The sequence below is a fragment of the Carlito syrichta genome, unplaced genomic scaffold (assembly GCF_000164805.1).
Source record: "Carlito syrichta isolate Samal-C Ts95f unplaced genomic scaffold, Tarsius_syrichta-2.0.1 Scaffold309463, whole genome shotgun sequence".
NCBI classification, from domain to species: Eukaryota; Metazoa; Chordata; class Mammalia; order Primates; family Tarsiidae; genus Carlito; species Carlito syrichta.
The window spans coordinates 43,318-55,806 of record NW_007253559.1 but is presented as its reverse complement, the minus strand read 5'-3'; the positions used below and the strand labels follow the sequence as shown (position 1 = coordinate 55,806).

The 12,489-nt window shown below is 42.0% G+C and overlaps 1 pseudogene; it reads left to right on the top strand.

The window, feature by feature from the left end:
• Nucleotides 1–11,359: 11,359 nt before the first annotated feature.
• Nucleotides 11,360–11,888, top strand: LOC103269707 (annotated as a pseudogene).
• The last annotated feature ends 601 nt before the right edge of the window (nucleotides 11,889–12,489 follow it).

Genomic DNA, 12,489 nt, shown 5'->3' with positions numbered 1-12,489 from the left:
CTCACATTCTTCGTAGATGGAAGCTCAACTAGGGGGCCGGACAGAGGCCGTAGGGCAGCCTCTGCAGTAGTCTCTCCTCCCACTGTGGTGGAAGCTGCCTCACTACCACGAGGGACTGCTTCCCAAAAGGCAGAGCTGGTGGCATTCACCCAAGCATTACATCTGGCAAAAGGCCGCAGGGCCACTATATATACCGATTCTAAGTATGCTTTCCTTATCGCTCATAGTCATGTGGTGATCTGGAAAGAAAGGGGGTTCTTAACCACCGGAGGAACTCCGGTGGCCAATGGTAAGGTCATTCAACATTTACTCCAGGCCCTACAAGAACCCAAGGAGGTAGCCATCATCCACTGTCGAGGCCATCAGACGGGCACAGACCCTGTCATCCAAGGAAACGCCCTGGCCGATGCCACGGCCTGCCAACTTACCTCAACCCAGGATGCCACCCTGTCCTGTTTCTTTCTCCCTCCCTAACTCCCAGGTACTCTGAGGATGAACAACAGCAACTCCTCAGCCAGGGTGCCGTGGCTGGACAACAGGGGTGGATGTACCTCAGAGACAGGATAATCCTTCCCCAGACACAGGCAAAGGAAATCGTGGCCACAATCCACCAGTCTTTACACATTGGTCCCGAGGTCATGCACAGGTTTCTTTCCCTGATTTTCTCGCCGCAGGGTCTCCAAGAAACCATCAACCAGGTCCATATGGCCTGTCAAACCTATGCATATATTTCCTTTCAAGGAGCCCTCCAGCACTGGACGGCGACCCACCAGCTGCGAGGGTGTCTCCCTGGACAGGACTGGCAGGTGGACTTCACTCATATGCCAAGACACAAAAAGTACCGATACCTGCTGGTAATGGTAGATACCTTTTCAGGTTGGATCGAGGCCTTTTCCACGAGCCGGGAGACAGCCTCGGTCATGGCTGAGACCTTGGTGGAGCACATCATCCCCCGCTTTGGTCTCCCGACGTCCATCCAGTCAGACAACGGCCCATCATTCATTTCCAAAATCACTCAGCTGGTGGCCGAAGCCCTCAACATCGTCTGGAAACTTCACATCCCCGACCGCTCTGTCCTTGGGCAAGGTGGAACGGGCAAACCGCCTCCTGAAGGACCAACTAACGAAACTTTCCCTGGAGGTAAAACTTTCTTGGCCCGCTCTGCTCCCTGTTGCCCTCACTAAGGTGAGTGCAGCTCCCCGGGGGCCAGTCGGCCTTAGCCCGTTTGAATTGATGTGTGGTAGGCCTTTTCTCATTAACACTGGCCTTCCTACAACTCCTCCGCCACTAGCCTCCTACCTGCCCTACCTCTCACTCCTCGGGCACCTCAAATGAGAGCACGCTGACCAAACCCTGCCCCAGGCCAATTCCACGTCTGACCCACGGGCAGCCATCATTCTATAGCCTGGTGACGAGGTTCTCCTTCGAGAGCTCCAACCCCGGTCCCTTCAACCTCGCTGGACGGGACCTTACACAGTAGTCCTTACAACTCCTACCATGGCTAAACTGTTAGGACACCTCTCGTGGTACCACATTTCTCGACTCAAGCTGGCCCCCCCCCAACAATGAAGGGTGGAAATCTAATGAGGTGGGACCCCTCCAGTTATGGTTTAGCTGTATTGATGCTAGTAAGCCTAACCAATAACTTTACGATGACATGGGGAATGGCTGATTGGACTTGCAACCGATGCATCTCTGCAGGAAAACCCCAACTCTACCAGCTGGTTCCCCGTACATGCTATCATCAAAAATTTTCGTGCTGGGCTGCAGTAATGTACTGGGCTGCAGTAATGGGCTGCAGTAATGTTAAGAGATTTCCAAGTGGGCTGCCCAGGCGGCAGTGGCACAGTCCGCTGCTGGACCCCCAGCAAGACCCCCCCACCAAATCCCCAAGGAAAGATACCCCCTTGCCCCACTGAGTGTTCAACCTTCCATTCTTTTGTCCAGGCACCTTGCTATGAGCAAGCCTCGGTCTGCCTCAGACCAACCAAACAACAGGCCTGGACGGGACGGAGCGTGGGACAACGTGCTGGGTATTTTTATCCCGGGCACCAGGGACAAGAGATCTGCTGGAACCTCAGACCTCCTGTGGGTAAATCAGATGGGGGAGGGGTGCAGGATTATGCAGAATAGCAGAACACCAAGCGGGTCATGGAAGAACTCATTCAACATTTCAATGGACCGGTGTTGGTGCGCCCCAACCTCCCAAAACTCCAAGGCCCTTATCAGATGAACCCGGAACTTCTTTCTGTCCTTAACAAAACCCATACCCTGCTTAACCTTACTAACCCCAGCTTAGCAAAGGACTACTGGCTATGCCTCAGGTCCAGCCAGTCCTGGGTCTCCCCTGTCCCAGTCACAGGAAATTGGACTCTCCCTATGCCTCCAACCCAATGTCCACCTTCACTATCGTGTTCTGACATCCCTCTCCCACATGACTTGCCCGCGGCCCAGTGTATAACACAAAATGGCACCCTGGAGGTCGGATGGACCCCCCCACCTCTACTCATGATCACTCATGGTCCAATCAAATAACACCCTCTGCCCCCCACTTAATGGGACTGCCTTTCTGTGTGGCACTACCATCTACCTGGTCTTGCACCCCAACTGGTCGGGGTCCTGCATTCTTGTCATCCTCCTCCCCACCATTGTAATAGCACCCAGTAACCTAAACCTGCCTGTCCCCTTGGTCGGTTCCTCAACATCACGGGTAAGGCAGGCAGTTGAGGTCATACCTCTGCTGGCAGGGCTGGGTATTACCATGGCCATGGGAATGGGGACAGCAGGGCTGGGATTCTCACTTCACTTTTACAAACAGCTCTCCTCCCAACTGATTGAGGACATACAACAGGTGGCGGACACGGTCCTAGACTTACAAACACAACTAGATTCCCTGGCTGACATGGTCCTCCAGAATCAATGGGGACTAAACCTGCTAACAGTGAAAGAGGGAGGGATATGCCTATTTCTTAGGGAGGAATGCTGCTTCTATGCCAATATATCAGGGATAGTCAAGGACAGAATTAAACAATTACAAGAAAACCTCCAAAAACAGAGAGAAGACCTGACCGGGGGCCCATTCTCAGGGTGGTGGCAACCCCAGCTCCTAACGTGGCTTCTCCCTGTTCTGACTCCATTGATTGTTGTATTTATCCTCTTGTCAATGGCCCCGTGTGTTTTTAGGTTTCTCCAACAGCGCCTGGCAGAGCTCTCTTGAATAATGGTTAACCAACTACTGTTACATTCATACTCGCCTCTCCCGTCCAAACCACCTCTGGCCCCATACCAGCCTTAAGACCCCCCCAATGCCACCCCTCCCCAGCAGGAAGTAGCTAGAAAGAGCCAGCACCCTTATGACCAAAAGGCTGGAATGTAAGGCCGGAGGTATCAGAGGGCGGGGCGGGCCCCAACAAGATGGCTCCAACCTGGACCAGGAGAACAATGGGAGGAAGTGAGCCAGCAAAAAATGAGTAACTGGAACTAAGACTCCAGCTGCAAAGCCAGCCAGTACCTGTTACAGCGACTCTAGCAACCCCGTTCAGCCAATCGCCAGCAGATGGGACAGCTGTCCCAACCAGTGATCGCTCTCCCCAATCCCCCTCACAGCTTATCTCAGTGTGCCCTTTATAAACCTATCACCCATCTCGCAGGGCGTGACTTCTCTGGCCCACAATTACATGAACCGGTGAACCTTGCCTGGGATTGCGCTAATAGATTTTTCTTGGCTCCTTTGTTGCCATTTCACCTGGTCTGGTTTCGTTTACCTTACAGTTATCATTCATGAAACTATTCCTTTACCCTCAACTTTTGCCTTTACACTGGCCTAGAACATTCCTTTAAGTCTTGCCACCATCTGTGTGAATTTCAATATTTCTATTAGTAGCCTTCTCAAAGCCTAACTTCAGAATTTCTCATTCTCGTTAGTTCCAAAGAACACCATCTAAGTTCAGTCTTGGCTATGAAGAAATAACTTACTTATACCTTTCAGATTTTTTTTTTCCAGACTGAAATGTGTAATTTTTAAAATGCAAAATTCTGAGATCCCCTTTAACAACTATACAGTCAACCCTTGAACAATATGGGCAACTTACATGTAGTTTTTTTTCAATAAAAGTTTCACTCAGTGGGATGTCTCTCCCGCCTCCGTCTCTGTCAACCCTGAGAGAGCAAGACCAGCTTCTGTTCTCCTGTCTCCTCTTCAGCTTACGAGTCGTGAAGATGGCAAGGATAAAGACCCTAATGATGAACAACTTTCACTTAATAAACAATAAATACATTATTTTTTTCTTATGATTTTCTTAGTAACATTTTCATTTTCTCTAGCTTATTCTGCTGTATATAATACATATAACAGACAAAATATGTGTAAACTACTGTTTACGTATTCAGTAAGGCTTCTGTTCTACAGTAGGCTTTTAGTAGTGAAATTTTTGGAAAGTCAAAAGTTATATGTGGGTTTTCAACTACATGAGGGGTTGGTGCCCTTAACCCTTGGTTGTCCAAGGATCAACTGTATATACCAACTATTCTTCTTTTCCATACCTTACTCCAACTGAAGTTTGCCTCACATGGAATATCTTGTCTATCTATTCTGTTACATCATTTTATTAATCGCCCCCTCATACATACTTGTCCCATTGCCACTTACAAATCCAAACTCCAGTTAATTGTTTTCTAAAGCCTTTTCAAGAACTTCTATTTCTTGTTCACTTTTGTGGACTAGTATAGTAGAAAGCCCATCTGCATCTCTGTGGTAAGCTACTCAGTCCTGTTTCCACTCTGTATCCTAATTCTGAACATTTTGCCATTCTCTTGAGCTATGTACCTTAACAAATGTCTGTTAAACAGCTACAAGTAATTTCTTTGGAATCTCAATCACAACATGTCCCAAACTGACTTTATTATCTCCAATTTAAAACCATGCATTAAAAGCATTAATATCCTCCCAGGAACATAGAATAAAAATCACAAAAACATATTTTAAGTTATGTTTAAATAATGGTATTTGATAGGATTTTTTTAAAAATTCTCTTTTCCATGTAGAATTTCTTAAAAATAAATTTTTCATGTGGGATTTAAAAAAATCTGTCTTTTCCAAGTCTTCTACCTCAAATAATCCTAATTTTCTAGCTAGTACAATATGCCTGATTAATTCAGAAGATCATTTTTTTGGTCTGAGCTTTTATGGCTGTCTTTATTTTTATTTTTTATTTTTTTGAGTTGGAGTCTCACTCGGTCACCCAGACTGGAGTGCAGTGGCCACTCCCGGCCGCCGCAGCCTCGCCTGCTGGGCTCCGGTGAACCTTCCACATCAGCCTTCTGAGTAGCCGGAATTGCAGGCATGCGCTACCATACCTGGCTGATTTTTTTTTTTTTTTGATTTATTGTAGAGATGAGGTCTCGCTGCCCAGGCGGGTCTTGAACCCATGGGCTCAGGCAATTCACTCACCTCAGCTTCCCAAAGGCATGGGATTACAGGCTGAGCCACCGAGCCCGGCTTATGGCTGTCTTATAACTGTTCTCTCTCCACCTTTATCATCTTTCAGATCTATCCTTCACAAAACACACTTCTGATTACACTATTCTCCTGTTCCAAGAAATTCAGTGGCTCCATTCTGCCTTTAGAAGAATGTCCATGGTCTACATTGGAACTTGCTACCTGTCAAACTGAGTCAATTTTTCATGTGCTTGCATGTCTCTTTCCTTAACTTTACTCACTTTGTTACTATAGCCTAAAAATCACTTTGCCAACTTTTCTATCTATAGATCTCATTCTCCTTTATCAAGGCCCACTTCACTATCCTTAGTAAAGCTTTCTTTGATCAATGTAGTTAGAATTAATTACTATAGTTAGGTGTTTGTATATTTTCTCAATTAAACATAAGTTCAAATCTCAACTCCAACAGAAGAAATTTATAACTGCAGTAGTTAGAATCACTTTCTTCTTCTGTGTATTGGCATGATACACTGTTTCTATCCCTTGGATTGTACTCAGAGCAATTTTTTTTGTTTGTTTGTTTTGCGTTGGAGTCTCACTTTGTCGCCCAGACTGGAGTGCAGTGGCACACTCGCAGTTACCCCAGCGTTGACCTGCTGGGCTCTGGCGATCCTTCTTCCTCAGCCTTCCAAGTAGCTGGAACTGCAGGCACGTACTACCATGCCCAGCTAATTTTTTATTTATTGTAGAGATGAGATCTCGCCTGGGCAGGTCTTGAACCCTCAGGCTCAGGCAATCCACTCGCCTTGGCCTCTCAAAGTGCTGGGATTACAGGCTGAGCCACCAACTCTGGCCAGAGCAATTTTTATATCGTGGCTATTCATAATATAATTTTAAATGAATTATTCTGTATTCACACTTAGGAAAGATAAGAAAATTGCTTTTATTTATTTATTTTATTTGGTATTTTTTTGGTAATTACTACCTCTTTTTTTAATAACAAATCATATTTTATTACAGAGATGTAGAGTACAAGTGAGAATTAACCACATAAGTAGGCTATATGCAGGTGAAGTTTGGGCTTCTAACTGGCCCTTACTCCCCCGGTATAGAACCTAGTACCCTTTGTGTTGTCACGTGCTCCTCACTCTCCTCCCTTCCTCCTCTTTCTTCTAGCAGTGAACAGTGACTGCTGGTCTCTCCCTTGTGCTAATGTGATTAGTGTTCACAGCCAACTATGAGTGAGAACTTGAGGTATTCAATTCTTTGTTTCTGTGATAGATCACTTAGTATGATGGTCTCCAACTGCATCCAATTTGCTGCAAAGTCCATGATTTTGTTCTTCTTTGTGGCTATATCATACTCTACAATGTATATGTACCACATTTTCTTTATCCAGCCCAGTTTTGATGGGCAGTAGTGTTGGTTCCATGATTTTGCCATTGTGAAAAGTGAGGCAATAAACATGTGTGTGCAGGTGGCTTTTTTGTTGAACAATTTATAGAACATTGCTTTTAAAAAATTGTTTTATTCAAATCTTTGTGAGACATCTTTGTGCTCTAACCAGGGCTGGGCATTGAATACATAATTATGAACCTACATGGAGGTTACATTTCACCAGGGAAACAAACATTAATTAAGGAAGCATATGTATAAATTATATATTACAATTAATATTTGTGTTACAAAATAAATATGAGTACACGATAAAAGAAGTTACCCTGAAGTAAGATCAGTGAACCAATCAGTTCAGCTAACTCTGAAGATGAAGGTAACTAGGGGAAAGGAGAGGGATGGATACTGCAAGTTAAAAGTCTATGTTGAGAGAAGCCTGATGTATAGAGCAGTGGTCCCCAACCTTTTTGGCATGAGAAGCCAGGTTCATGGAAGATAGTTTTTCCACGGATTGGGGTGGGGTGGGGAGAGATCATCAGGAATTAGCATACAACCTACATCCCTCGTATGCCCAGTTCACAACAGGGTTCGTGCTTCTATGAGAATCAAGTGCTTCTGCTGATCTGACAGAAAGCAGAGCTCCTCACCCTCTACTCACTTCCTGCTGTGTGGCCTGCTTCCTAACAGGCCACGAACTTGTCTGCAGTCTGGGGGTTAGGGACTCCTGGTATAAAGAGCCAAGTGAAAATCAGTGTGACTGAAGTATAGTGAGGAACGGAGCCGAAATGGGAAGGAGCAGTTTGCAAAATGAGGCCGAAGTATTAAACAGGAACTAAATAATTTTGTCCATGGGCACCAGAAATGGAAACTTATGATACCTTACTGAGGAAATGAAATGGTTCACATAGTAGAAAACCCCAAATGATGGCAAGCTTTTCCTTCTAAACATTCTGACCAGTCCATAGCTCACAGATTATTTTCTAGCATGTTACTAGGTATAGTTTTGGTAGAGGTGATCTGGGTAGAACTGACCTTTTTTCCACTGGCAGAGCTGCCTTTGGCTAATACTTGACAATACCTTCTCCCATCCTAGAAGTAGCATGATAGGGAAAAATTATGACTCTCTTTGGAATTAAAATTGAGAGTCAATGTTTATGGTAAAAAAAAATTATGCTTAAACTGTTAATTGGTTATACACTACAGTTTTGTCACATTTAATCCTACATAGCTAATTTTCAGTCAACAATGGAAAAAATCATCTTTCCTTTAAGCATCAAATGTGGAGGTCACCTTGTGCTTAAGGACTGTGTTGTATGAAACACCTGTATCTTTATTTTTCTCTGAACGTCTATTAGGTATGTGAAAAATTAAGAGTGAGGAAAAATCACAGTTCTAATGTTCATCTCATGCTCTCTCTAGACTTTATACTCATTTGGTAGAATAGAGAGCTGAATCAGGCACATTACTGACACTTTTTTTTGAAAGCAGGATTTTTTAAGAGGACAGAAAAGAGGGGACCCGAAGGGGTTGCCCAACATTACTTACACTTTTATCTCTTTTCTTTTTTGAAAACTTAGCATCTCTAACTGAAATTCTGTTTGTAGGAAATTCCCTCATTCTATACATATGATTCATGTTTTATAAGTGACTAGCAATGACCTTTGTAGTAATCAATACGAAATGCATTAAAATCATTACCCAAGAATATGAATATGCACACACACACAGCCCCAAACTTGCTATTTGTTATTATAAACATGTGGGATGACTCACCCTTTCTGACTTTTAAAAGCTTTTAGAATAGGAAGCTATTAGTATTCCATATGAAAATAACAGAGAAAAAATTTAGTGAGTAACAAAGAATAGAAATATATTCTTTCCTTGGACGTCTTTCAGGATTCATGTGATGCCAATAAGTAGAGAGGGCAATAACTAATATTTAACATGACTTTTCAGTCTGAGTGATTACTCGTCATTGGAGAAACTCTTGCTCAAACTAAGCAATGAATAAATGGTCAAAGATCATTATAGCACAAAGAAAAATAACCTCTCCAAAAATGAGTGAAATTGCATTGTTCAGGCTGACAATTGCTGTATAATGATAAATCTCAAGAGAATATAGGTGGGACACATGGTTACACTGAAGATAAACACAAATAATAAAGAAGATCGATAGAGTCAAATATTGGTTTTGGAAAAATATTTATCAAATGGAAAATTTCTGGCAGGAATGGTCAAGGAAAAGAAGAGTTTATAAAAATTAGGAACTGTTGTAAATGGACAAAGAATTGCAAATACCACAGAGATTAAAATTTTGTTATGAAGATGTTAATAGTTTTACGATTTTACCTAAGTTTTAAAATTTATGAATACACATATCCAGAGAAACATACTTCATCAAAACTGACTCAAGAGGAAATCTGAATTGTTTTAATAAAAATTAAAAATTTTGCATAAATAGGTAGAATATTTCCCCACCGCCCCCCTCAAAAAACACAAGACTCATATTTTTACTAAGAAATACCAACATTTCAGCCAGGTGTGGTGGCTCAAGCCTATAATCCCAGCACTTTGGGAGACCTAGGCAAGAGGATTCCCTGAGCCTGTGGGTTCGAGACCAGCCTGGGCAACGTGGTGAAACCTTGTCTCTACAATAAATCAAAAAATTAACTGGGCATGGTAGCACGTGCCTATAGTTCCGGGTACTTGGAAGGCTGAGGTGGAAGGATTGCTTGAGCCCAGCTGGTCAAGGCTGCAGTGGCCGGGAGCATGCCACTGCACTCCAACCTGGGCAACAGAGTGAGATTCCAACTCAAAAAAAAAGAAAAAAAAGAAAAGAAAAGAAATATCAACCATTCAAAGGACAAATAATTCCAATCTCACATAAACTACTTCAGAGAACAGACATATGGAATCACTCTGTAATTATTTTAGGAAATTAACAAGTCCTTGATACTTAACAAATGCAGTGTTCATAGAAAATCATAGGCTAATATTTCTCATGACGATATGTGCCAAAGTCTTAAATGTTTAGTGAACTGATTTCAGTTACATAATAACAGACCAAAATGAGTTTATTCCAGAGATTCAAGATTGTCCCAATCTTAGAAAAATCTAAATTTGTAATTCATCACATTAACATATTAAAAGGAAAAAAGAATAAGATTTAACATAGATTTATAATTTAAAAAATAAGAACTTCTTAGTAAACTACAAATAGGAGATATACTGAATCTAATAATGAGAATCTAACAGAAAACCATATTAAAAATTACAACTGACAGTGAAATATTGAAAACATTTTCTTTAAAATCTGGAATGAAACAAGGGTACTTTCTATCATTACTTCCATTCAAGAATCTAGCCATTCTTATGTGGTAAGAAAAATAAATACACTATATTCAGGTTGTCATTATTTGCAGATAATGTTAATTTATTGTAACTAATAATAATTGACTAAGATTCTAGATATAAAATTAATGCACAGAATTCAATTACTTTTATACATAATAATAAAGGCAGAAATGTCATTAAAATACTATTAAATAGCATCAAAATGTAAAATAGAACAAATATGGCTGCCACAGATGTGTAGGAAAAAATATCTAACCAAAGATATGAAAGATTTTTCTGGGAAAAATTGTAAACATTTAAAGAACATTATAATGGAACTAAACAAAATGAGAACCAGATAGTGTTAATGGACTAGAACTCAATATCACAAATAATTCAACATTATGAAACAATTCTGCCCAAGTTGATCTACAAATTAAGGGCAATTTCAACCCAAATCTCAAGAGTGGTTTGTTGCTGCTGCTACTGAACTTGATAAACTGATTTTAAAATTATTATGTCAAAGCAAATGGTCAAATATAGCCGAGAGCCTCCTGAAAACAAAGCAAGTTGGGTTACATGCTCTACCAGGTATAAAATGTCCATATTTAAGACACATAGGATTGGTGAGGGCATGGACAAATAGAACAATACAATTAAACAATCAAACTCACACATTTGGAAACAAGATTTATGAGAGAAATGACATTTGAAGTCAGAGTCAAAAGATGAGAATTTGCTTTTGGAGAATTGGTTACTCACGTGGAAAAAGCATGCAATTGAACTTCTACATCATTCTGTCCTATGTAAAATTAAATCCATATGCCCTAAAGACTTAAATGTGAAAGCCAAAGGGTAAAACAGTTAGAAGGTAGTAGAGTAGAATATTGTTGTAATTGCTTGATTATTAAGGCTGTCTAAGGATTCAACATCACAAATTGTAAATAGAAAGATTGGTAGACAATAAATTGTAGTACCTTCTCTTCATAAAATATTTAAAAATCAGTAAGATGTGAAAAGATTAAGGAAAGAAACTTGAAACACATAATTGATAAAGAATTGATACACATAAAATATTAAAACTTTTAAAGTCAATAAGAAAAAAAACAGTTAATGTGAAAGAGGGAAAATAACTGTCAGTAAGCATATGAAAAAAATACTTAAATTAGTAATCAGAGAAATAGGGTTAAGACTATGTTAAGCTTTCCAGCCTCAGCCCTGGACTCTGTAGCTGCCACGACATTGATGCTCAAGAAGAACCAGATTGCCATCTATGAACTCCTTTTTTAAGAAGGAGTGATGGTGGCCAAGGACATCTAGATGCCTAAGTACCCAGAGCTGGCCAACAAGAATGTGCCCAACCTTCATATCACGAAGGCCATACGGTCTCTCAAGTCTTGAGACTACATGAAGGAACAGTTTGCCTGGAGACATTTCTACTGGTACCTTACCAACAAGGGCATCCAGTATCTATGTAATTACCTCTACCTGCCCCCTGAGATTGTGCCAGCCACCCTGCACCACAGCCGTCCAGAGACTGGCAGACATCGGCCCAAAGGTATGGAGGGTGAATGACCTGCAAGACTCACAAGAGGGGAAAGCTGCCAGACAGAGTGCTGTGCCCCCTGGTGCTGACAAGAAAGCCAAGACTGGGGTAGAGTCAACTACTGAATTCCAGTTTAGAGGCAGATTTGGTCGTGGATGTGGCCAGCCACCTCAGTAAAATTGGAGGGGATTATTTTGTGTGGAATAAACTTGTAGCCAGAAAAAAAAAGACTATTTAATATATAATTTCATATCTATTGGAGCAAAATGTGAAAAATGTGATACTGTCAAGGATTGATGAGGACAGAAGGCAACTAAACATTTCCTTACCTCTGGAAAATAAACTGGAACTATCATTTCAAAAATAATTTGGCACTTATTTTCTTGTGTTTTGTTTTGAGTCAAGATCTCACTCTGTAGCCCAGGCAGGAGTGTAGTGGCATCATCCCTGCTCACAGCACCCTCGACCTCCTAGGATCAGCTAATTGTTCTGCCTCAGTCTCCTGAACCGCCGGGACTACAGGCACACTCCACCATGCCCGACTAATTTTTTTTTTTTGCGTTGGAGTCTCACTCTGTCGCCCAGACTGGAGTGCAGTGGCCGCTCCTGGCCACTGCAGCCTCGACCTGCTGGGCTCCGGCGATCCTTCCGCCTCAGCCTTCCGAGTAGCCAGAATTACAGGCGCGCACTACTACACCAGGTCCGACTAATTTTTTTAATCTTTTTTTTTTTGAGGCAGGGTCTTGCTTTGTTGCCCAGGCTGGTCTCAAATTCTTAG